Source organism: Scyliorhinus torazame, chromosome 9 (assembly GCF_047496885.1).
Source record: "Scyliorhinus torazame isolate Kashiwa2021f chromosome 9, sScyTor2.1, whole genome shotgun sequence".
NCBI lineage: Eukaryota > Metazoa > Chordata > Chondrichthyes > Carcharhiniformes > Scyliorhinidae > Scyliorhinus > Scyliorhinus torazame.
The window spans coordinates 103,900,838-103,927,515 of record NC_092715.1 but is presented as its reverse complement, the minus strand read 5'-3'; the positions used below and the strand labels follow the sequence as shown (position 1 = coordinate 103,927,515).

General features: G+C 45.5%; 1 protein-coding gene across 3 annotated transcripts in view; it reads right to left on the bottom strand.

Annotated features, from left to right (window-relative positions):
• rgmb (repulsive guidance molecule BMP co-receptor b) overlaps positions 1 to 26,678 on the bottom strand; it is a 277,533-nt gene that overhangs the window by 229,592 nt on the left and 21,263 nt on the right. The window contains exon 2 of one of the 3 annotated variants that reach the window (XM_072516360.1): positions 26,439 to 26,503. The exons of the other annotated variants lie outside the window; for them this stretch is intronic. The gene's annotated coding sequence lies outside the window, so the exon portion shown is untranslated. The remainder of the gene's footprint in view (positions 1 to 26,438; positions 26,504 to 26,678) is intronic. 3 annotated transcript variants of the gene reach the window in all.

Below are 26,678 nucleotides of genomic sequence, written 5' to 3'. Positions count from 1 at the left end.
TAGGTGTCCATGTACATAGATCCCTGAAAGTTGCCACCCAGGTTGATAGGGTTGTGAAGAAGGCCTATGGAGTGTTGGCCTTTATTGGTAGAGGGATTGAGTTCCGGAGTAGGGAGGTCATGTTGCAGCTGTACAGAACTCTGGTACGGCCGCATTTGGAGTATTGCGTACAGTTCTGGTCACCGCATTATAGGAAGGACGCGGAGGCTTTGGAGCGGGTGCAGAGGAGATTTACCAGGATGTTGCCTGGTATGGAGGGAAAATCTTATGAGGAAAGGCTGATGGACTTGAGGTTGTTTTCGTTGGAGAGAAGAAGGTTAAGAGGAGACTTAATAGAGGCATACAAAATGATCAGGGGGTTAGATAGGGTGGACAGTGAGAGCCTTCTCCCGCGGATGGATATGGCTGGCATGAGGGGACATAACTTTAAACTGAGGGGTAATAGATATAGGACAGAGGTCAGAGGTAGGTTCTTTACGCAAAGAGTAGTGAGGCCGTGGAATGCCCTACCTGCTACAGTAGTGAACTCGCCAACATTGAGGGCATTTAAAAGTTTATTGGATAAACATATGGATGATAATGGCATAGTGTAGGTTAGATGGCTTTTGTTTCGGTGCAACATCGTGGGCCGAAGGGCCTGTGCTGCGCTGTATTGTTCTATGTTCTATGTTCTATAACCCAGTAACCCCACCCAACACTAAGGGCAATTTTGGACACTAAGGGCAATTTATCATGGCCAATCCACCTAACCTGCACATCTTTGGACTGTGGGAGGAAACCGGAGCACCCGGAGGAAACCCACGCACACACGGGGAGGATGTGCAGACTCCGCACAGACAGTGACCCAAGACGGAATCGACCCTGGAGCTGTGAAGCAATTGTACTATCCACAATGTTACCGTGCTGCCCTTCCGGTCATTCTCAGGTTGGCCGGCTGTGACTAGTGGGGTACCGCAAGTTCAGTGTTTGAGCCCGAGCGATTCACAAGCTATAGCAATGATTTTGATGTGGGGATTACGGGTAATATTTCCAAGTTTGCAGATGACACAACACTAGGTGGAAGTGTGAGTTATGAGGAGGATACAAAGACGCTTCAAGGGGATTTAGAGAGGCTAAACAAGTGGGCAAGAATTTGGCAGATGTGAAGAAATTTCATCTGGTTGGAGGAACAGAGAAGCAGAGTATTTCTTAAATGGCTAGTGGCTAGCGGCTATAAAGTGTTGATCTTCAAGACACTTGGGTGTCCTTGTTCACGAGTCACTGAAAGCAAATATGCAAGTACTGTAATATGCAATACAGCAAGTAAATAAAAAGGCCAATGGTATGTTGGCCTTTATTGCAAGAGGATTTGAGTATCGGAGCAAAGATGTCTTACTACAATTATATAGAGCCTTGGTGAGACCATACTGGGGTAGTGTGTACAATTTTGGTCTCCTTACCCAAGTAAAGGAACACTTGTCTTCGAGGGAGTGCAATGAAGATTTACAAAATGAATTCCTGGGATGGAGGGATTGTTTGATGAGGAATGACTGGGTCTTTATTCTCTGGAGTTTAAAAGAATGAGTGATCTCATTCAAACATACAATTCTTACAGGGCTCAAAAGAATTGATGCAGGAAGGATGTTTCCCCTGGCTGGGGTGTCTAGAACCAGTCTCAAAATAACAAGCTGCGATTAAGAAGAATTTCTTCATTCAAAGGGTGGAGGCTCATTCATTGAGTATGTTCAAGACTGAGATCAATAGTTTTCTAGATACTAAAAATGTCAATAGATACAGAGATAGTGCAGGAAAATGGTGTTGAAGCAGGATCTGCCATTATCTCATGAATAGCGGAGAGGACTCTAAGGACTGAATTGCCTATTCCTGCTCCTATTTCTTAAATCTTAAAAAGCTAGTGTGCACAGCTACAAAATGTAATCAAAGAGGCTAATGAAATGTTGTCCTTTATATGAAGGGGGCTGAGGTACAAAAAAGCAGTTATCTTCAGGTGCATGGAGTCTATCATAGAATCATAGAATTTACAATGCACAAGGACGCCATTCGGCCCATCAAGTCTGCGCCCGCAACCCAGTAACCCCACGCAACCCAACATGTTTGGACACTAAGGGCAATTTAGCATGGCCAATCCACCTAACCTGCACATCTTTGGACTGTGGGAGGAAATTGGAGCACCTGGAGGAAACCCACGCAGACATGGGGAGGACATGCAGACTCCACACAGACAGTGACCCAAGCCGGGAATCGAACCTGGGACCCTGAGGCCGTGAAGCAAATGTGCTATCCACTGTGTCAGACTCCATTTGTAGAACAGCCTTCAGTTTTGGCCAAGGCAACTTAGAAAGGATTTCTTGACTTTGGAGGGGGTACAACAGAGGACAGATCTAGAAAAGCTTTCCCCTCTTGCAGGAAAATCCAGAACAATGGCCGCAAACTTAAAATTAGTTTTAAGCCTTCAAAAGCAAAACAATGAAACCTTCACACGGGGATAACGGGAATCTGGAACTCCCTTCCCAAAAAGCAGTGGATGCCAGGGCAAATCACATTTTCAAGACTGAGTTCAATAAGGGAGTAAAACATGTTCCCATAGCTCCACTTCCAAGTGGCAGACAATGCCACGGACTTCTAACTGCATACTATTCTTTGTTGATAGAATTGAAAAAGACCGGCTTGCCCCAATAAGATCAACCTATTCTGCATGGCGCTGTGAACAAATCTTACCCTCATCTACTAAAGATGCATTAGGGAGAATCAGAGATGGATCAATGAAGCTGAGATACAGATCAGCCAGAATGGCAGACTGAGATTCAGGAATTCAATGGCTTACTACTCAAGATTGTTTAGCACCGGATAAGAAATAACATTTTCAAATAAATATTCATTTTCAAACTAAGAGAAGTTGAGTTTCAAAGTTTAGTTTCAACACTACAACTAACTACAACTTAAGGGTATTTTAACCCTTCTTTGCCCTATCTGCCCACAAATTATAACGTTTAAACTGATTTTGTTGTATATCCGTATGTTCAAGTCGTTGAGTACACAATCTTCCAGCTTAATGGTCAGAGCTTTTCCAAACTGATCTGACAATGATTATTGCAGATGTGTTTGTGGCATTTGGTCAGGCACTTAATCTCTTTAGTTTGTTGTAACATTGTACATACACTGAAGCAATGCTGTATTTCGAATGCAGTACATACATTATTTTGCATTATTATGTCAGGACTGGGACGGTATAAGTAGCTGCTGGAATGATTTTAATTAGAAATACATTTTTGGGGGGTTAAATAGTATTACTACTCATCTAACTATTTAATATATCAGTGTAATATATATATGATTGCATTTAATTACAAGAGTTTGTAGTGTATTCCAATTCTTAGTAATTGCAAACATGAAGAGAGTTCCATCTATCTTAAACACATGATCTTTTTAATAATTCTAAACTATCAGGTTACCCCAAGTGCAAAATTGCATCTTTATAAATACATTTTTGAATCACAACCTCTTATGTCTGTATTTCTGGTAGACATCCAAGTAAAACTATGGAAAAGTCAGCTACATAACTGAGTGCTTGACTACACTGGGTCAGCATCTTTAGATGTAAAAAAAATTGTATTGTGTTACAGTGCTGGGTCAGCTGGGAATGGAAAATTATTTTGTCGGGTAACTAGCTTGCTGCTCTCTACTTATTTCCATTAAAAGAAAAAACGCAAAAAAGAAAACAAAGTGATCATGTCTGTAGTTTCAGACATTTAAAACATCAACTTATCCGAGTGACCTCCACTGCAAAGGTTTGCTTTCACAGCTGCCTCTCTTGTTAAAGTTATGGAATGGTCTCATCGGTCCGTTTCAAGTGCTCCACAGATGGAAAATTTGCTTCAGGACCCCAAATTCCAGAAAATGCTTGCAAATGACTTCCATACAAAGCATCCCAGTAGAAGATATGTTAATTGCATAATTATGACGACATTTTAATTTCTTAACAAAGCGTCATTTAAAAGGAGTTTTACCACATAAGTGCAACTGCACTTGGTGCCTGAGTAAATGATAAATGCTTCAGCTTCATGAGGGCAACAACAAGGTAATGTCCTTTATTTCTGATTATTTTACCTTGTGTTTCCAATTTATATTAACGATCTTAATCCTACATTGCATGACAGCTAACTAATACTGTTTTCTAATAATCCTTTATTTCAATTTCTAAAAAACAAATTTTTAAAAACTTGCAGCCAAAATTCTATTTTGATTCCTCATCTTTGCAATGCTTCATCGTTAAAGACCGTGAGTATCCCATGGCTAACATCAATCTTCCTCTGAGACTAGCTGGCAGAAAAGGTCACTTGAGGCAGAGATCCCCAGTCTTTTCCTCTTCCCCCAGTAGTCCTATCACCCACTCTCTTCACAAAACACTATGTTGAATTCTCTCCAATGCAGCTTTTCATCCTCAAAACATCAGAGAATAGATAATAATAAAACTGCCACACAAAGTAAATGGACAGTTATCTCTCTCTCGTCCCCAGTTAAAATCCATGAGGTATATGTCCTAGTGTAGCTGTTTTGCCTTTCGCAGCTGCTTTGTCAACCAAAATATAAGCAAATGCAACCATCCTTTGTTTAGGATTTAACAACTTGCGTTACCAAATGAATTTATAATTCAAGATTGTTAGATGTTAGTTCTTTTTTATTCAAATCAAAGTACAATGAGATCTAATGGCTAAGGAAAGGCATTGGTCAGGTTTGCTGGAAGATCTGACCACTGTTAGAAGCCAAAATCCCAAGAAGAAATCAGTTCTAAACAATAATGTAACGTACAATCTGTAGTTAATTGCTTCTCCTGCAGATACATTTTCAGTAAAGTGAAAGTGATATGATTTTGGATGTGAATTACATTCCAATTTGCAAGGTTTATCGAAGTTTAAAAAAAACCACAACATCTCAATAATAAGCAAACACAAAACCTAGCAGAAGAGCCAAGGCAGCACAATAATCTTCACCACTGGCACTGCATATTACTATGGCTTTTGTTAAACATTTCAACAGGTCTGAAGCAATGGAAAGCACAATCGGGTTTCCGCAAACTTTCAAGTGGAACAGGCAGCCCAAAAAAGGGGCATTTGTGACCGAAAGGGAACTTCTTCCTCGTCTAAACAAATGACCAAAAATAAATCATTTTAAAGAAATTGCATCACTAATTCTATGCTTCTCCAGAGACGGAGCTGTTAAAGTTCCACAACTATTCTATGAACAACTATTCAAACAACTAATTCTATGATTCTATAAATGCAGGCAAATGGGGTTAGCTTAGATGGGCTTTTTGGTTGGCATGGACCAGTTTGGGTCGAAGGGCCTGTCTCCATACCATAGATTCTATGAAAATAGAAAGCAGCTTTCGCAGTGGTTAAACATCACTGAGGTAACATGTTTATTATAGCTTTTCTTGCAGTCTGATAGTGTTGAGACTTTTTCTTCTCATCCCCTTTTTGCTTTATCTCACCCTCACACAGCAAGAAACATGGGATCATCCTTACCCTGGAGTCCTGTCATCACAAATGGCCATATGGGTTTAATATATTATGCATGAAAATCAACAACAGCTGATTTAAAGCTTACAGCTACAAAGTGGGCTCAAGAGAAAAGCATTAAAATTAAATGTCATTTACTTTCATTGTACTAATTTTATGATTGAACAACTGAGATCCAATACATTCATTAATTTACACGAGGTAACCACTACCCTGATCTGCATAAGTACTCGCAAAATAGTAAGAAGAAAAATTCAAAGAAGCACTAGGCTTTTTCAGGTCAAATACACTCTCACTCCCCTTCCTTCTGTGCTGGACTTGCAGTTTACCCGAGGAGAAAATGCCTGGGTCATTGTCATCGCAGGCCCTAAGTTTGGAATGTCTGGATCGGGTGACGGTGTTGCAGGTTTCAGGGTTTTGAGGTATAAAACTCTTTTCCTCAAAATATCTATTGCCAAATTTCTAACAATGGGGTCCTCACTTGTGCCCGATTGAACAAGGCACGAATAACTAGTATGTTTGAATCAAGTAGAATTTATTAAACAAAATGTTACATGCATTGAACAGAAATCAGTAAAGACAACATGAAAGGTTCATATCCCTCTAGGATCGAGTGCTGCCAGCACAGGCATCTGTCTCTAAAGTGATGATACATTGATGTGTTTCAGAAGAATCATACGACAGGAGCAGTGGTAAAACTGTGCCAACCAAGCCTTTGATTTTCAACTTTTAGTCCTACTTCTGACTACTCCTCATCGTTTATTTGGAAAAAGGCCAAATTGCCCTCTTTCATTGGATTAAGGTGAAATTCATCTGGTGTCACCCCCACCTTCATAACTAGAGTCATGTTGACGGAATATAAATATCCATCCCTTATTTCCTGGGACTCCAGAGGTACATTCCATTGTTAACAAATGGCACACCCTTGTAGATACGTATCAGTTGTACAATGTTACATCCTCTTATCAATAATCTAACCTATTGTAAACATTCACACAACATATTTTAGTCCAAGTTCCTTGAATACTTAAGCTATTAAGAACATATGTTGATGACACTTCCAATCACAATATCAGAAAAAGAATGTTTACCTCTAATACAGATAGATGTTCTGCCCTACATATTTGGTTCATCAATTAAATCTAATAATACATGGTTTTGTTTAAAGATAAGGGGGTGAATTCTCCACTGGTGGGATTCTCCGTTCCCCCGCCCATGGGTTTCCCGGCGGCATGCGGTGGCTACAATGGGAAGTCCCATTGGGCAGAACAGGAATGGAGAATCCCGTGCCAGCAACAGCACGCCGCCGAGAAACACACGGCTGGGGAGGTGGAGAATTCTCCCCAAGTTGTCATACTAAGGTCAAGCTGCTGAGCTCAACATTTTTTGTTATTTCCTTAAAGCGGAGAAAGAAGCTCTCCATTGTACTGTGCAGTTAAAACAAATACAATTCCTGGAACCCACAGTTTACGGTACCTTTAAGTAAGAAAATCCACAACGACTTCCGGTGGAGGCATATAGGAGGAAGTCGCACATTGGGAGGCTCCTGCTCGAGGTTTGATTTTTTAAGAATTTAATGCCCGGTCCCAGGGGCAATTTTTCGACAAATAAGTGGAGGAAAACATAAGAAAGGAGGGATGGCCTAGAACCAAAAGAATGCTGCTGTGAAGAAGGGGGCGAGTGAAGGTTCGCCGTCGAGCGAAAGGATCAGCTCAGTAACTGGAAAGATGGCGGAGTTGGCGGAGGCCAGGTGGGACCGCACCGTTCATGGAAGAAAAGATGCCTGAGGTGATGGTTGTGGAGTTTGAAAAGCAGTTTGCAAAGCATATGGAGGTGATGAGGAAAGAGATGATGGCAGCAATGAAGGAACCGGTGGAGGCGATTGCCCACACGGTGAAGGCAGTGGTGTCGAAGACATCAGCCGAGGTGCGTGAGCAGGGTGAGAAACTGAAAGGGGTGGAGGAGGCAACACAGCAATCAGCTCACCTCGATGGGTGAGGAGCTTCAGGGGGTGGTGGAGGCCAACAAAGGTCTGGGAGCAAAGGTGGAGGACCTGGAAAAAAGATCTAGGCGGAAAAATCTGAGGATCATGGGCCCGCCCTGTAATTGAAAATATGGAAAGATGTGTCATTTGAAACATGGAAGTCTGGCAATATCTGGTCTGAGCGAAACATGAGAGGATACAGGGAAAGATCCCACAAAGGGTTAACAGCAGCTGCCAGGAGAGGATTGTAAAATGCAGATAGTCTTAATCAAGCAGGCGTAGCAAACAAACAAACAGGATTTTTGTATGAAGCTAAAAACAATGGCTCACACCTTCACTGAAATTAACCACCTTAGTAAGCATCTGGAAAAGCATGGATGAGGGTTTCAGTTGAGTTAGAGATAAATGTAAACCTTTCAAGTTATAACCAAGTGGATTTTTAGCATTACGTTAAAAGCAATGATTCACACCTTCCTTGAAGTAAAATCAGCAGATAGAAAAGAATGACTAGGGGGGCAAATATAGAGGTGTGAAATTTTGCTGACATCAGTTAAATTAAAGAAAATTGGAGACTATTAGTCTACGAGAAACATAATTTAAAGCTAAAATCAAAGTCTAAATTATGAGCTGGGGACACAAATAAAACTATAGAAATGACGGGAATTAAAAGTAACACCTCTTGAAATCAAAGCATTTTGAACATCACAAAGGACACAATGTAATCAGATCTATGAGATGAAGTCATGTCAAAATAAATGCTTAGTTGTATTCGAAAAATGTAGATCAAAGATACTTTTTATAATCCAAGTGAAATAAAAGTTACTTTACAATAAAGCCACAAAAACGTAATAACTGTTCGAAAAAGAATATAAACCCAGAGACCAGAGCAGGAACTACCAGAACTCAGAGAGAGGAGAGAAGCAGAGAAGGAACAAGAGAAGCAAGCAGAGTCAGCTTACAATCAGCTCGGTCATGGGAAAGGGATAGAGCCAAGTAGCCAAGCTAAAACAGCTAATACATCTAAGGAAGACCAGAATTTAAAGAGGAGGCAACGTCAACTCAGAGACAGCCAGCAGAGCCAGCTCTCATAGCTCGGTACATGGGATTGGCAAGACATAGCAACCGAGCTAAACAGTGAATACATCTAAAGAAGACCAGATTTTAAAAAGAAGATTGATTGTCACGGTGGGCCTGAAGGACCCTTCAACCTACCAGGAGGGTCCAGATGCAAGATCTTTTTACCTTTCTGTAAAGATAGTGATTGCATCTTTTAAAAGAAAAAGAAAAAATATAATAATAAAATAACTTAATTTAACCTGAAACAGTGGTTATTCCAAAGTCTACTTTACTTACTGAGTAATGCGGGACCCAGGATCGATGCTACTAAGTGGTAAGTAGATGAAATCTTCTCTGAAGGTATGGGTTATACCGGGGGATAACTTGAAAACATAGTTTGACCTGAATAGCACCCACCAAAGCCTGCATAGGAGTCGGGGAGTGAGAATCCCTGTTCACCATTTAGAATGTTGGCCCTTTTTGGTATAGGGGGACTTCTAAGAATAGTGGTGAGTTTTCAACAACAGCCCAAAGGCGTCTAGGGCCCGAGGCCGACTAAGTATCATAGAATCATAGAATCAACAGTGCAGAAGGAGGCCATTCGGCCCATCGAGTCTGCACCGGCTCTTGGAAAGAGCACCCCACCCAAGGTCCACACCTCCACCCTATCCCCATAACCCAGTAACCCCACCCAACACTAAGGGCAATTTTGGACACTATGGGCAATTTAACATGGCCAATCCACCTAACCCGCACATCTTTGGACTGTGGGAGGAAACCGGAGCACCCGGAGGAAACCCACGGACACACGGGGAGGATGTGCAGACTCCGCACAGTTTGTATCGTACTTTGCCAAGATGTTGGGGGAGGGGGTGGAACCCTCCCGGTACGAGCTGTATTGGGCTCATCTGTCACTGAGGCCTAAACCGAAGCGGAAGGGCAGTGGGCTGGAGCTGGTATATGTATATACCAGGACCGAACCGTGGTGTTGGCGAGGAAGCAGACTGCCTTTGGCCGAGTGCAGACGGCACTGTATAACAGCGGTGTGCGGTTCAGCATAGTGTATCCAGCTACGTCAAGGGGGACCTACAACTCCAAAGACTTTTACTTCGAGATGGTGGAAGCAGCGGAGGCGTTTGTGAAGGCAGAAAGACTGGGGAGAATGAGAAATGGGACTGAGGATTGGTCTTGTACTGAGGGTAGGGAGATGGAAGATTGTATATGGATCTATTTGAATTTCATGTTGTTATGTATATTAAATGGGGTGATGTTGCCTATTTGGGTACGGTAGGAGTTGGGATTTTTTGCAATGACGGTTTTCAGGGGTTTGCGTGTTTGCACTGGGTTTGTTTATTTGAAGGGGATTTCTTTGCTTTCCTTGGACCCGGTAGGGGCCTCCACACTAGCAAGCTCAAGCTAGCTACTGAATGGGAGTGTGATGGACGGAGGGGCTGCGGTTATTGGAGTCTGGTCGAACAGGTTTCAATGGGCCTAGGAGGTGCGAAAAGTGGGGGGGAGGGGACCGATACTGAGTGAGGTGTTTTTGAGAGGAAGGGCTGGGTGAGCCAAGTATTTCATTCAGGGTAAGGGGAGGGGAAGCGAAGACATTGACTGGGCTTATGAGAGAAATGTGAGGGGTGCACCTGCGGAGTTTCTTGCACCCAAGGAGCGGGAGTATTTGGTTTTTTCCTCAGTTCATAAGGTTTATTTGAGGATAGTCTTTTTTGTAATAGGGAAGGCACTGCTGGCGGGTTCAGAGTATTCGGCGATAGCGATCTCAGATCACGCACATGGCCCTGGAGAAGGGGGTAGCGCAGAGACCAGGGTGGAGATTGGATGTGGGATTGCTGGAGAACCAAAGTTTCTGTGAGAAGATCGGGAAGGTGAGTGAGGAGTACGTGGATTTTAACTGCACGGGGGAAGTATCACAGGCTGTGATTTGAGAGGCCCTGAAGGCGATAAGAGGCCCTGAAGGCGGTAGTGAGGGGGCAGATGATATAATTTAAGGCCAAGGTGGATAAAGAGGAGGGAAGAGCATCAAAGGCTTATAGAGGAGATGTTGGAGGCGGACAGGAGGCACGTGGGTGATGCAGATCCACCCCTTTTGGACAGAAGGAGGGAGCTTCAGGCTAGCTTTGATCGGTTGTCCACGGGGAAGGCGGTGCACCAACTGAAACAGGCTAGGGGAGTGATTTACGAATATGGGGAGAAGGCGGGGCATGCCGGCAGGCCTACTTTGGAGGGAGGTGGCGGCGAGGAAAATTGTCCAAGTAGGGATAGGACAGGGAAATTGGTGGTGGCACCACAGATTAACACAAGGTGTTTGAAGAGCTTTATGAAAATTTGTATAGATCAGAACCACCGGGGGAGGATCGGGGATGCGAGAGTTCCTGCACGGACTGGAGTATACGAGGTTGGAGGAGGAAGACAGGGCCATACTGGAGTGGTCGGTGGGGGACAGGAGGTAAAGGAGGCATTTGGGAGGATGCAAGTGGGGAAGGTGGCAGGACCCAGTGGAGTATTACAAGAAATTTAAAGACAAATTGGCACCGCTTGATGGTGGGGATGTTTGAGGAGGCGATCGGAAAGGGGGTGCTCCCATAAACATTTGTGCAGGCTTCGATCTCCCTGCTGTTAAAGAAAGATAAGCACCTGATGGAATGTAGGTCGTGCAAGCCGTTATCGCTACTGAATGGTGACACAGAGATACTGGCGAAGATACTGTTGGCTAAGTTATAGGGGTGTCTCCCGAAGGTGATAGGGGAGGACCAGACAGGGTTCATGAAAGAAAGGCAGCTATTTTCCAAAATTAGGAGTTTATTAAATGTAATCATGACGCCGGCTGAGGGAAAGGAGGCAGAGGTGGTGGTTGCGCTAGACGCGGAAAAGACATTTGACGGAGTAGAATGGGGGTATTTGATGATATCAGAGCAGTGTACATAGCTGTGGGACATAATGGAACTTCTCTGAAGATTTGGGTCTTTTTCAGGATATAAATTGATCCTGGAAGTGAATATTTTATGGAGTGGGACTGAGAGGGCTGCCATTTTGCAGGGCGGCAACCCACTTCAGGTATTTGGGGGTGCACGTGGCGCTGGTCGGGGTGGGAGGGCCCCTTAGGTACAATTTTACTAGCTTGGTGGGGAGGGTGAAAGCGGACTGCAGGCTTGGCAAAGTGGGTTAGAATGGAGCAAGGTCTGTGTAGGGGGTCGGGGTTGAGGACACTGGCAACGGCGCCGCTCCCATTGGCCCCGGGCAAGTACTCTGGGAGTCCAGTGGTGGTGGCAACAGTGAAGATTTGGAGGCAGTTGAGGCAACACTTTAAGCTGGGGGCTGGGTCAGGGGAGATGCCGATCAGGGGGAATCATAGGTTTGAGCCGGTGAGGCTAGATGGGAGGTTTCAGAGGGGTGAATAGAGGGGGACCAGGGTATTAAAAGATCTGATTCTGGGGGGACGTTTTGCGAGGTTGGCAGAGTTGGGGGAGAAGTATGGATTGAGGCACGGGTAAAGTTTTAGGTACCTGCAGATCCGAGACTTTCCTAGGAAGAAGGTTCAGAGCTTCCCGATAGCGCCAACCCCCTCATTGTTGGAAGAGTTATTGACGACAGGGGGAATGGAGAAGGGGATGGTGTCCGCGATCTACGGGAGGATTTTGGGAGAGGACGAGATGTCCATGGAGGGGATTAAAGCTAAGTGGGAGGAAGAGTTGGGGGAGGTTATGGAGGACGGTCTGTGGTGTGAGGTGCTCCGGAGGGTAAACGCCTCAACCTCATGCGCGAGTTTAGGACTGATACAGCTGAAGGTCATGTATAGGGCGCACCTCACGAGGGCAAGGATGAGCCGACTCTTTCAGGGGGTGGAGGACGAATGTGAGCACTGTGGGAGGGGCCCCGCAAACCACATACATATGTTTTGGTCCTGTCCGAAGCTGGAGAGGTATTCGAGGGAGGTCTTCAGTATCATCTCGAGGGTACTACACGTGAACTTAGAACCAGTTCTTGGAAGCCATTTTCAGGCTATCGGACCGACCAGAGCAGCAAGCAGGAGCGCGGGCAGATGTTGTAGCCTTCACCTCGCTGATTGCCCGGAGGCGGGTACTATTACGGTGGAGGTCAGTTTCTCCGCCCTGTACTCAGCGTGGCGGGGGGACTCTCGAGAAGGTGATATTTGAGCTGAGGGGGATGAGGAGGGTTTCTACAATTCATGGGGACTGTTTGTTATGCACTTTAGAGAATTGGTTGCCTTTGAACATGGGGGGGGGGGGGGGGGGGCGCGTTATTGTTGTTTCTGAATACACTGTTTACTGATAGACTGCTAATTTTTTACCTGGAAGGCACAGGTGGATTTTCATAGATCATAGAATTTACAGTGCAGGAGGAGGCCATTCGGCCATCGAGTCTGCACGGGCCCTTACAAAGAGCGCCCTACTCAAGCCCACATATCTACCCTATCCCCGTAACCCAGTAACCCCCACTTAACCTTTTTGGACACTGAGGGCAGTTTAGCATGGCCAATCCACCTAACCCGCACATCTTTGGACAGTGGGAGGAAACCGGAGCACCCGGAGGAAACCCACGCCGACACGGGGAGAACGTGCAGACTCCGCAGACAGTGACCCAGCTGGGAATCGAACCTGGGATCCTGGAGCTGTGAAGCAATTGTGCTAACCACTATGCTACCATGCTGCCCACGGGTCTGTATATTGTGGGTCTGTATATTGATGGGGGTGCTGTTTTTGTTTGGGGGATTGTTACTGTATTTGTTGTTGTGTTTGTTTTTTCTTTTGTTGTTTATTTGATGAAAAGGTTGAAAATGAAGTGAAAAATTTAGAGTTCGCTCATCTGCAAACTGTCTGACTGCAGAAATTCAAACAGAACTGTTTAAAAGGCTGTTACGGTAAAATCCATAAATGTTGCTTCAGCCCAATACAAAACCCCATAATTACTAGTATTACCAAAAGCTTAGCGTAGCACAAACAGGTGTGTACCTGGCTGTCAAACCTGGAGCCTATGGGCTGCTGGTGGCGAACAAGGCTCCTGCTGTGATCTATTGTTGGTGCGTAGACTGATGGACATCTGCACTCAATTTGAACTGGTCAAAGTAAATCATGGTAAGAGTAAAGCCATATTCTTTGGGAAGTGGGCCAACCGATCCTTTGTCCCCTTCATTATCAGGTCAGACTACCTGTAGGTGCTGGGGCTTTGGTTCGGAGAGGCCAGGGTATACGTACAAAACTGGAAGGAGTGTAAAAACATGGTGAAACAGAAACTGGAGATCGTTCCCTCTCCAGTGTAGGTAAGAACCTGGTTATCAGGCAAGAGACTCTCTCATTGCTGCTCTACATTGCGCAGGTAGGACTTCCGGTTGCGGCTATGCGGAGCTAAGTCGCACATTCGGCGGCTCCTTCAAAAACGGACTTTTGGGCTCTTTTCAGGGCCCCAACAGCACTTTTTCGACGTTTCCCGGTGTGGGAAATGTCAGTATATGGCTTCAACTAGGAGCGGGGCGACAGAAAAGGTGGTGGTGGACCCGAAGAAGGTGCGAAGGAAGAAGGACAAAATGGCGGGGAAGGAGTCTACAACAGCTCCCCGTCAGTATATGGCTTCAACTAGGAGCGGGGCGACAAAAATTTGGTGGTGGACCCGAAGAAGGTGCGAGGGAAGAAGGACAAAATGGCGGCGGGTGGAGACCAGGCAGCGTGGATGCAGTGGGCGGAAGAGCAGCAGGAGGGTATCCAGCGCTGCTTCAGAGAGATTAAAATGGACCTGCTAGAGCCGATGAAGGCGTCTATTGATAAGCTGCTGGAGACACAGACGGCCCAGGGAGTGGCGATCCTCGAGGCTCGACAAAAGATCTCTGACAATGAGGACGAGATCTTAGGCCTGGCGGTAAAGGTGGAGGCGCTCGAGGCGCTCCACAAGAAATGTCAGGAGCGGTTAGAGGAGATGGAGAATCAGTCGAGGTGGAAGAATCTGCGGATTCTGAGCCTCCTGGAAGGGCCGGATGTGGGGGCCTATGTGGTCACCATGTTGAACTCGCCGATGGGAGCGGGGTCCTTCCAGGGGCCCCTGGAGCTGGAAGGGGCCCATGGAGTGCTGGCGAGGAGGCCCAAGGCTACCAAGCCTCCACGGGCCGTGCTGGTGAGGTTCCATCGGTTCGTCGATCGAGAGTGTGTGCTTAGGTGGGCCAAGAAGGAGAGGAGCAGCAGGTGGGAGAACGCGGAGGTTCGGATATATCAGGGCTGGAGTGCGGAGGTGGCGAAGAGGAGGGCCGGGTACAATCGAGCGAAGGCGGTGCTGCACAGGAAGGGGGTGAAGTTTGGCATGTTGCAGCCGGCGCGACTGTGGGTTACCTACAAGGACCGGCAGCATTATTTTGAGTCTCCGGAGGCGGCGTGGGCCTTTGTTCAGGCCGAGAAGTTGGACACAGATTGAGGGTCGGGACGGGCGATTGGGGACTGCGGCTGATATGCTATGTTTATTTTTGTTTCGAGAGGGGGGCCCACCTAAGCACACTCTCGATTGAAAATTTTTAACTGACAATTCTAAGGGGCGCTATGTCAAACAGGGACATGTATTACAAAACAAAAAAATGGGAACCTCTAACTATTCTTAATACACTACACTCACTTAAATATTTCATCATTCTACCTTCCTCAACCATACAAACAAAATCATAGCAGTTTATACACATTTTTCCTGGCTTGGCAGTCAAGCTCAGGATCGTACCATTTGCTCATGAACAGTTCTTTACATTTCTTTATTTACAATAAAACCGCAAATGAATGCTCTTTATTATAGATCGCTGGGGTCAGGGGTCTGGTCGTATCCGAAAATAGGGGATCTGATCCTATATACCGGGGTTCGAGCGGGGTTCGAGAGCGGTAGGATCTTCTTCTCCATTTCCTTAGACGCATAGTCTGCACGATGCAGCAGAGTATCGCCAATACCAGTAAGGTTTCTATTACATAGGACAGGGAGTACCAGGTTATAAATCTGGCACACAAAGATGGTGTGGTGTCGCTGGTGACTGGGCTCTGGGTACTGTGGGGAAGTGAAACATTAACAGCTGGGGGGCTTGAAGTCATGGGGTTCGCGTTCACTCGCAACCAAATGTCCATTATTATGACGTGACCCATGTGAAGGAAGTCCTCATGGCTCTTCTCTTTTCTTCTCTTCTCCGGTCCTGGAGCTTCTGTGGAAACAAGCATAGTGTCTGTAACTATCTTGGTTTAACATCTCGTACGATAGTCTGTCTGTCCTTTAGTGCCAATTACTCCCTTTATAATTGGTCACTGTGTGTGACTCCCTCATTTTTTTTTTCAAAAACCGAATTTTAGGACAAGACACACTTCCAACTAATGAACCAGTGCGAGCCGTCTCGCAGACAGTGCAAGTGACCATCCCAATGTTTCAGGATGTAAATAGCATGTGGATGGCAACCTAAGGGTTACCTGAAACAAACCAAAACTTTTTGAACTAAAATTGCCAAAATGAGGTGCGTATGGGCCGCGACGGGCAAGAGATGGATGGAGTCCCCGGGTAGGACGGCTACCAATGCCGTGTCTCTCCTACCCGAGCGTAGTTGACCAGAGGGGGGGGTTCCCAGGCAGGGCGGGTCCCAAGCCGTTTCTCCACTGACTGAGCAACCGACAAGAACGGGCAAGAAATGTAGTCATCGTGGTGGGGCTGCCGTAGTGGTTCTTTCCTTGAACCAGAAGAGCAGTTACGAACGGGCGTCTGGTACCTGAACAAGTCTCTGCAGACAAGCTAGTTCCGCTGAACTAGTGTCTGGCAATAGTGCGTCTCTGTGGGCAAGTCCTCAGAGGTTTCTGCTGAAAAGGCGTGGGGCCGTGAAATTTTTTTTCCGGTCTGACAAACAACATTTAACAAACTTACAAACAACATAAAACATGCGGCAGGTTCCATCAGAAAGGACACCACTTCTCCCAAGCAGTTCCTTTTAAAACATCATCTGGCCACCTCAGTTCTCGGTTGTGAACAGGGTCGCAAAGGGGTTCTCGGTTTAGGAGTCAGACCCAAGGTCGTCATCTTCTCCCGGGTGCCAAACTCTTGAGTGTATCAGGGCTGAAAGGGCTGCATGGTGTGAGGTGGGGTCGCTCTTGTCGTTGCAGACGAGTCGGAACGAGTTATCTCGGTGCCAATAGTTGGTGTCTAGTTGTGTGGGGACAGAATCGGGGTCGTTAGTGTAGTTCGGTGGTCGGTGGTGGGGTTTGTTGAGGAAAGTGATCATGAAGGGATAGTAGGGATAGTATCGCATGGGGATAGTAGGGAGGCATGCTGTGGCTATCGTCCGAGTCACAGTCGCTGTCTCTGCTGCTGCAGTCTGTGGGCGTTCCGGGGCGGAGTGTATATTTCGGGGGTGGAGTCGAGGTCGAGTCCGTGGCTGGGGTGGACGTGTTGGGGATGGTAGGGTTATGTTGGCTGTGGGCGGGGCGTGGTATGCTGCACCGAGCATGACGTGGCGTGAGTGGTTGGACTGTGTTCCATATGCCTTCAGCTGGTTGATATGGAACCACGCAGTCTTACCGTTGGGATACTTTCTTTTATACACGGAAGGGCTTACTTTGTCCGCAATGGAGTACGGACCCGAGTATTTTGGTGACAGGAATGTGCTGTGGTTATATACAGAGAGCATGACTTGCTGTCCTATACTGTACTCAGTCGCATGCACTGTCTTGTCGAAACAAGCCTTGCTCTGTTTCTTCCTTGTGCCCAATTTTACTGCGGCTGCTAGCTGAGTCGTTTTAACAATTTCAACTAATTGCTATACTGCTTTCTCGTGTGTGAGGGCCGTCACCTCGGGGCTGGTTAAGTCTAAACCTAACAAAAATTCTGTGCCTTTCATGGGCCGTCCGGTCATGAGAGTGTGTGGGGTGTAACCTGTGGAAGTTGAAATTGTGTTACGCAAAAACATCAGCGCAAAAGGGAGGACTGAGTCCCAAGTGGTGTTGTTCTGCTGGACCATTTGTCTGGGGGTGGATTTTTGGGTCCGATTCATGCGCTCCACGATACCACTCGACTGTGGGTGGTATGCTATGTGGAATTTTTGGGTGATGCCAAATATCGTGAGGACGTTCTGCATGACACGTCCCGTAAAATGGGAACCTTGGTCTGATTCAATGCTGCGGGGGAGTCCCCATCTTGTAAAGATGTGGTGGGTCAAAATTTTGGCTGTGGTTTTTGCAGTGTTTGTGCGGGCTGGGAATGCTTCCACCCATTTCGTAAATGTGTCAATTACCACAAGTACATATTTATAGCCATTCCTGCAAGGGGGCAATGGTCCTATAAAATCAATCTGGAGGTTAGTCCAGGGGCCATTAACGGGTCGGGTGTGGCTGAGTTGAGCCTTTTTGGCATATCTGTCCAGATTATTCTGGGCACAGATAAGACAATTCTCGATGTAGTGATTTACATCAACAAAGCTGCTTGAGATGGGCTGTAGTGGGATCGATTCCCTGATGTCCATGACCGTCATGGAACAACATCAGTTGATTCCTGTCCTGTTTAGGAACCACATAAAGGGTGTCTTTTAACACCACACCGTCATGTGTGGTCAGTGCATTTTTGAACCTCTCATAGGGTGCTGGATATTTTCCTTTTACAATCTCCCTGAGATTGCTGTCCTGCTTCTGGGCCTCCACTAGATCCTCGATCTTTGTCTGCGAGACCTGAACAGCACTCACTGGTGCGCTTTCGGGGGTGTCCAGAAATATCCATGCCTGGAACCTGCCTTAGCCAGTGCGTCGGCTTTCACATTTCCAGGGGGGGAGGAACGATGGTGACTACGAACCGTGACTATCCCAAAAGTCCTGTTTTGGGCTCTCTCTAAAATGTGACGGAGCAATGGGGCTAAGGGAGGGTTTTCCCGTCTGCGGAAACAGATCCTCTTGCTTTCCACAGGGGCAGAAATTCCGTGAGGCTGCTGCAGACATAGAGGCTGTCCGAGTATATGTCTGCTGGGCTGGGGAAGGAATCTGGGTGTTCCACTATATATGCGATGGGCGCGAGCTCTGCTGCCTGCGCGCCTAAGTGGCCTGGAAGTTTTATTGATATTTCCTCGCGGGCGCGTCCCTGCGCGTCCTCAACATATATACCGCAACCTGTTATGCATTTCCCATCCAAGACTGTGGAAGATCCATCCACATAGATCCTTATGGGTTCACACGTGTCTGTGTGCTGGGGGCTCTGGGTTGAACTACCTATCTTTCTGGGGGATGTCTTAGCAATAAAGGGACCTGTGTCGTGATGTGGAGAGATAATTTCGCATTCATGGGGGGTTCCGGGGTACTGTAAGTTGTCGGCTAAAAAGGTGTGCGTCGTTTGTCCTTTTAACAGTGATGTCCCGTCCCTGCAAGAGAAGGGTCCATCTCGCTGCTCTAATCTGGCTTACTGTACCGTCCTTGAGTCGTCCGTCCAGTAAAAGTTGGGTGGGGGTGTGTTCGGTGAGAATTGTGATGGGGTTCAGTCCGGTAATATACGAAAAGTACTGAACTGCCCAAAATACTGCGAGCAGGTGCCTCTTACAGGCTGAAAATCCCTGCTCCACAGCATCTAAAATTCTGGAGGCGTAAGCTACGGGCCTTAACTGGTCGTGCCGTTCCTGGAGGAGCACGGCCGAAAGGGTGCGGTCTGTGGTCGCTACCTCTATGGCGCAAGGGGAAAGCGGTTCTGGAACTTGTAGTGCGGGGGCTGCTATGAGTGCCTGTTTTAAAGTGTCCACAGCATCCGTATGCTGCGGAAGCCATTCCCAGGGGGCTCCTTTCTTTAGGAGGTCTGAGAGGGGTGCTGCCTTGCTGGCGAAACCGTCAATGTGGTTTTGGCAGTAGCCAACCAGTCCTAAAAACGACCGGAGGGCTGAAACGTTCTGGGGAAGGGGCAATTTAGCAATCGAGTCAATCTTTTTATGCTCGATCTCGCATTTACCGTGTGTGATAATTGTTCCCAAATATATCACCTTATCTTCCAAAATCTGGGCCTTTGAGTGTAAGAGTTCCAGGAGTTCGGGCAGAAACTGAATGTGCTCTTTCTTGGTGTCTGTCTGCAGTAGTAGGTTGTCTACGTACTGAACCAGACATTCGGGGCGAGAGAATTTGGCTAAACCATTTGCCAGCTGTCGGTGGAAAATGGAGGGGGAGTTGTGGAATCCTTGTGGCAGGCACGCCTTTGCCAATGGAATGGACCAGAATCCATTACTGACATCCAAAACCATAAAGAATCGGGAATTGAGTCCCTGCTGGAGCATGGCCTCGGGACTTGTTGCTTCTGTGGGGGCTGCTGCGGGGGGTGACTTTGTTGAGTTCCCGGTAATCGATGGTCAGTCGCCATGATCCATCGGGCTTTCTCACTGGCCAAATCGGGGCATTATTAGTGGAGGCTACTGATCTAAGTACGCCCTGCTCTAATAAGCTTTCTATTACTCTTGAGATTTCTCCCTCTGCCTCTTGGGGGAAATCCATACTGTTTTGGGGGTCTAGGGTCAGGTCCTGTTATTTGTACGGAGCCAGTCATCCATCTACAGTCGTGCTTGTGGGTCGCTTCCGAATTTATGAGTATTGATCAGAACTGCTTGAACACTTGTGGTTTTCTGTTTCTAATTGGATCTCTAATTCAAATTCTGGGTTCTCCCGGAGTGGTTTTCCACTTCTAGATCGGCTCCCAGCGGAGTCGCCAAATAATGTTGCTGATTTTCTCCTTGGTTCAATTGCTCTGTTTTATTACTTTTGTTCTCGAGTCGCCAGGTATCTTTATGATACCGCCACGAGGTTCAAGTCCGAGTAATGATCAATAACCCAATACACTGATTAGTAAGATTTAAATCAAAGCACATTTATTATACACAGTAATCGTTACTCATGCACAAATTCTACGTCTAAGCTACTTTTACAACTAACATGCTTATACTTAACTTCGGACTGGCCCACCAGGTCAGGGGAACAAATGGCCTTTTGTTCGGGTTCTGAGTCTACGGAATTCGAAGTTGGTACGGATTGGTAGCTGGGAGCGTCTATCTCGTAGCGAGCGTTCAATTAAGACTTACGGGCTTCGGTGATCACTGGAGTCACTGCACCGGTCACGGTCAATGTTGGTTCGTGTTGCTGGGTGACCAAGGCAGGACGCAGAGGTGAAGAAGAGAGCGACTTGAACTTGGGGCTCAATTCTTATAGTCCGCAGGGGCTTCCCGCCTTTTGGGGCGGACCCTGTACCTGGTCCCAAGTGACTGGACTTTGTCCCAATCGCTTGGTTCGATTTTCTCCAATACTGGAGCAGTTCCCTGATCGATGGGCGGTCTTGAGGTGCTCGTTCACCTCCTTTGTGTTGGCTCCTGCTGGCGCCAAGGAGTCTGGTTTTGCTTTGTGTGTCAAAAATGTTACTTATTGTTCCCGGGGATTGCTCATCAGTATGCAGATGGCTGCTACTTTGTTATGCTGATGGCCTCTGGTATCGATGTTGTCTGGTTTTTGCAGAGGTAAATACACAGCAAACCTGCAGCCGCTGGTTTCTGTCTTGTTGGCTGACTTTCCCATCAGCCTTTGCCGTTCGCCATTTTAAAACGGGAGTTGGCCACTTTAGGTGGCTACAGTGGCAACCGTTCTTAGACTTCCTGGCAGAGCGGTAGACATTGGTCAATGGCAGCAGCAACTCAGGGTGTGGGGGGGGGGGGGGGGGGGGGGGGTCACTTTATTTTTTGTTTTTGTTATTTACACTGGAGGGTCTGAGGGGGTGTATATACTTGTAGTATTAAGTCGGGGTGTTAATGTTAATTTATTATTTATGTACAGGGGGGAGGGGGGTACGGAGGGTTGTTTTTCTGGACTGTGTTTTGTACTTAACCCTGTTGGGTTCCTTTTTCATTTTGTTATTGATATTTTATGAAAACCTTTAATAAAAATTTTTTTTTTAAAAAAATACATTGCGCAGGTATGCTCATACCCCACACAGATATTCGAGCCATCTCTCACTTCAGGGACCGAAAATGGATAGTGCCCACAGAGACACAATGTACAAATCTCTAGATTTAGGGGGCAAAAAGCATACCCAACCTCATCTTGATCCTAAATTTAAAAAATAATATTGGAAAGACACAGCAGATCTGGCACCCAAGGACAGGTAAAGAGATGTTGAGCCGTATGACGTTTCTTCAAAAATGCCTGATGCTGATGGCTACGTTGGTGCGTGGCTGCATCAAACAGTGAAAAGTCACCGAGTCCCCAGGCTGCTCGCCCCTTTTGAAAGAGAGCTGACTAATTTGGTGATTTAATCTGAGGGTCACGACACTTCAGGCGAGAGGCAAGGTTGAGAAGGTGGGGCCTTAATGGATAACCCTCATGCAGTGCGTGACCCTCGGTATGAAAACACCAAGATGCTGAAGTTCTATTTGTCCCTGGTTTTACAATGGTTGAGTCTGGCCACATTGTCAGTGAATGCTCCAGTCAGTTGGACCATGCAGTATCATCTGCCCCGCATGGAAAGGTCTGCGCAGATGAACATCTTTGATCACAAATCCAATAGGCAGATTTCTGCACATAACTGCCAAATCGGCATGAACTTTCATGACGTAGCATGGCTGGTAAAGAGAAGGGCTCTACCTGTCAGATCGTTTCTTCACTTCTACAGTCTCCCCCAACAAGATGGAATGTGCCGTGGCACATCCTGAGCTGCTCAGTAATGCTCTATAGTAAGTGCTCTATAGGCTGTTGCCAGCAACGCACAATATCATCTGCTGCTGGTGGACCATTAACTTGGTGAAGGATGATCATTGATCTGGCCAAAACAACTTGTCTTCAAGTTTAAAAGAGCTGTTGATAACTGAATGTTGCAAGCCAACATATTCCAAGGTGCAGAAGTACCAGGTGAAGGACACACTAAAGCTTGGGGAAGTTGTCAGAGAGGCCCTAAAGCTCTGCAGCTGCAGTACGCCAAGGGACTGGAACCTGTGTAGAACCCCTCGAACTGTATGCACAAGAGAAAGAATGTTGGACATGAACTTGTATGGTAAATGTAACCTGCAATGGCAAGTGTCGTGAGACACTTCATGTATCATGTTGAAAGAAACTGATCGGTGTCATACTTTCATATCAAATTTGAACCATTAAGTAATGTAGTTTTACTATGAACAAAGTACAATTTTGGAGAAAAAAAATCCAAGCTGAGAAAAAAAGGAGGCATATCTGCAGCTACTTTCTATCCTTGGGATGCTCCCAGCCCCGTCTCTAACCTCACCCCACATCTTGCCCACAAACCCCATAGTCCCAAGAAGGGCCTGGCAAAGACCTCACTCTTTCTTATTTCAGGTGCCTTTTATTGGACATTCCTTGGATGGATAGAGAAAATAACAAGGGAACAGTCCTGTCATGATATTCAGGTAAACATCATAGTACAAACATACGTACATACTGATGGACAGATCAACGGACCAATCAACACACACACACCACAGCCAATCACAGGCAAGAGCATACACAGTACAAAACAGGGAACACGACACTTCCCAGGCATTCCAGCAGGAGACAGCTCAGGGCACAGAGCTCACAGCAAGCCACTCAGACATCCACCATGTGCTGAGTGCCACTACAAGATAGTATTAGGAATAAGTCCACAGATTCTAGGGTTATGATCGAACCTCAGTAACCAGTTTATCACTGTAAATAAATGTTAGTAATAAAACTGAGTTGTACCATTCGCAACCGTGTTGGTTCATCTGTGTAGCAGAGTACCCAACACATCAAGTCCCTCCTGTCCTGTTTAATTTCCAATGCTGGGCCTTCAACCTACTGTAGGCCCAGTTATGCTTCATTCAATTCATCTCAGGAAAATCCAGGCCTGTATGAGGGTAGGGCTCTAACAGAATGGCTCTGTTACTTACTGAGAGGCGAGAAGGGTGTGGGGGAGGGACGAGAAAGGCCATAGAATCTGGCTATGGCTTGGGACATAGATCTCCTGCCAAATTTAAAAGCAGCAGCTCATTAGCATTTCTTCCTTCCATTTCCAGCTGAGCAGTTGCATTCCTGGGGCTAGTTGGTAAACCACTGGGAGGGGTGTGCCCCAGGGTCCCTTGGGGATGATCACTGGCAATTGGGGGAGGAGTGGGGTATAGATTGGCCATGATGGTGGCACAGAAAGTAGAAAGGACAGAACAAAACAAAGAGACAGGATATCAAACTTGGGTGGACAAGGCCAAAGGGTTTCTGAAAGGTGCCAGGAGCAGCACTCCCCTTCCTCCTGGCACTGCTATAAAAAGCACTACCTTGTAGAGCCAGCAGCCCCTGCCTCCCTTTCACTATCTGTTTCTCAAACCTCAAGAAATCCTCAGGGCACCAGTAATTATAAATCAGGCTCTCGAAGCTTTGTGGAAGCCCGATTTAAAAATGTTAATAAGGATACATCTCCCACAGCAGGACACTTAAGCACCTTAAAACATTCAGCGCTGAAATAAATGGCAATGGGTCAGGGAAACGTTCCCCAATTTTTCGCTTTGAACTCCTAACCTCTCCTGGCAGTCATCAAGGGTTAATATTAAGGCCAATGGGGCTCGAAACCTTTTTCCTCTTTGCTGTGTCTGGAGACACAGCATCCTAATTACAATGGAGGAAATTCTTGCCCATGCTTTTTTTAAAGAAAACAAGTCCATGAATGGAAATGAGGTTCTAGCTCTCACACAATGTCTAATTTGTCAAGTCAGACTCTAAACTAATCCAAATAAGGTTTAACGCAAGTGTTTTTTGATTTGACTTGTCAATTGATATTCTCTGGCAAAGCTAAACAAAATTCAGAATGAGCACATATGCATTTAGAAATGTTCCGGTACCTCCATGAAAGGTTCTATTTTTCTAAATGCTGTGTACTCGAGTGCTTGTCTGCTTTTTATCGTGGATATTTCTAACTTTGCTTTGTTCTTTCTTGCAACTGATGTCCATTCCCTCAGAGAAGGAAAGTGAATGAATAGATGACAGCTTCAGCCAAGTCTTAAGTACCAGTAATGTTTTGATTGTTGAAGCAGACACACTCACAGTGATACAGAGCAACACAGAATGTGAACCCTTTCTTCCTTAGGTCTATTGAAACAAGAACTGAATGTCAGCAAGCTCTTTAAAAGATTTGTCTGGCAACGGCTTGAATACAAAATTAAGCATAACTCCTGCCTTAGTTAAATCTTTAAAGCCTTCCTGCACAGGTCTGAACATAGCCTGCCAAATAAATAAATATTTAAAATTGATACAGCAATACTAATTCTTTGTTTCGAGTAAACTCCCAGAAGAAGAATCATAAAAGTTAACAACGTTTTATTAATCTGTGACATACTTTGCAAGCACTGTCTGGGAGCTATGTAATCTTAAAACATTAATATGTGTTGGTTAATATTCTTTAAATCCAGCCATGGCATAGCACTATGTCAGTTAAAATAGGATATTTGCTATTTATGTTTCTGCCTATTGTGTAGGGTTATGAATAAGTTCAGTGATGAGATATCCCTTCGTACTGTCATCCAACTTTATAAATAATGTTTACTTTGTACCTGTCCCTCCATTATTTGCAGACTTTGTAAGGTATTTGTTGCATTATTTATAATCTGAGCTGGAATGGCTGATTATGTTGATCTGACATGGTCTTTTTATGCAGCAAATTACACTGACATTTTCAAGGTGCAAAATGGATGCCACTTTCAACTACATAACAATAATTCACTTTTAAGAAATTAATTAGATACAAAGTCCTTTGAGACATAATAATAAATGAAAGTTCTTCTGTTCTTTCTCTTAAATGCCATTGCACTAGAAGATGGAGAAGAATGGGTGGTGTTGATTAATATGGGAAAATAGCTTCAGTCTGCATCTGGTTGCATTTGAACAAGGAGCACAGGAAAGACATTGCACAAGCTCAGGATATAGCAACTCGGTCATTACTTTAAAAACTAAAATTTGGAAGTGGAATCATTAGCCATGAAGACAAAATGCCTTACAGATGCTGCCTAGATAATGGGATCTTGTGCATGTGGTGTTACCATGGTTACTAATATCTATAGTTAGCCCACGAAGGATTTGGAAACATATTCAAATATTCAAGCATCACCTGCCAGTCACTCTGATATCTAATAAAGTGCGGCAGGATCACAAGACAACATATTGATCAGAGTTATTTTATTGATACTTCATATTGGCCAATGCACAAACACTACTAGCAGGTACATCAAACTAGTAAATTTTCAATACTGGAAATAAGACTTTATATTCAGTATAGGAATAACACTGGTGCGTGGGTCATGATAAAGACGGTGGTTACATTTGGTTAGCTCTTTCCTGAGAGTAAGTTGTTTCAGTTCAGTGAGTCTTTTTCTGTATACGGCATAATGTGACAGTGAGCTCTGTGGGGCGGAAGCAAACATCTTATGCTACCAATGTGTTCAACTGCTAAAAGCTTTCAAGTGGAACACAAGCAGCCTGTGCCAGATCCACCAGCAGTAATGAAAGTGTGGTAACACTGCAGTGGCACAGTGGAAACTCATTAAAGACCATAAATATTCAACAAGTGACCTGACCTCACAACCCACAAGTGACCTTACTCAGAGCCTGCAAAGGTCAGTCTGCAAGTTCAATATTTATTGTCTTCATGCCAGCCTGCCCTGAATAGTCACTTTACTCCATACCATACAAAACCGTTTCTAAACTATTTGTAACCTTAAAAAAATTTTCAGACTTAAATTTGTTCCCCAGATGGTAGAACAGTACTTGACTATCACAATAGGGGCGGGAAACAGTGGTGGGAGGTCTTCTGAAAAATTCAGCCATTTTAGTTTAGGTCAAGTCTCTGTGGGTGTCACCAGGGAAGGGTGCTGCATGGGATGACTACTAACTACTCACAATCAAGGAACAGAAGCCGGACAAACGATCACTGGAGGTCAGGTGATTTATCACAGGAAAACTGCCTGGAAATAATAGGGAAGTTGTGAGTAAATCAGTTAAAAGAACACAACCTTAATTTCCACTAATCATGCAAAAAGAATGTTATATTATCACCATATCTAAAAGAGAGGCAAGCACCAATTCTCGGCAAACATTCCTGCTGGTAAGATGAACTGTTCTGTCAGTTCACAACTTCCC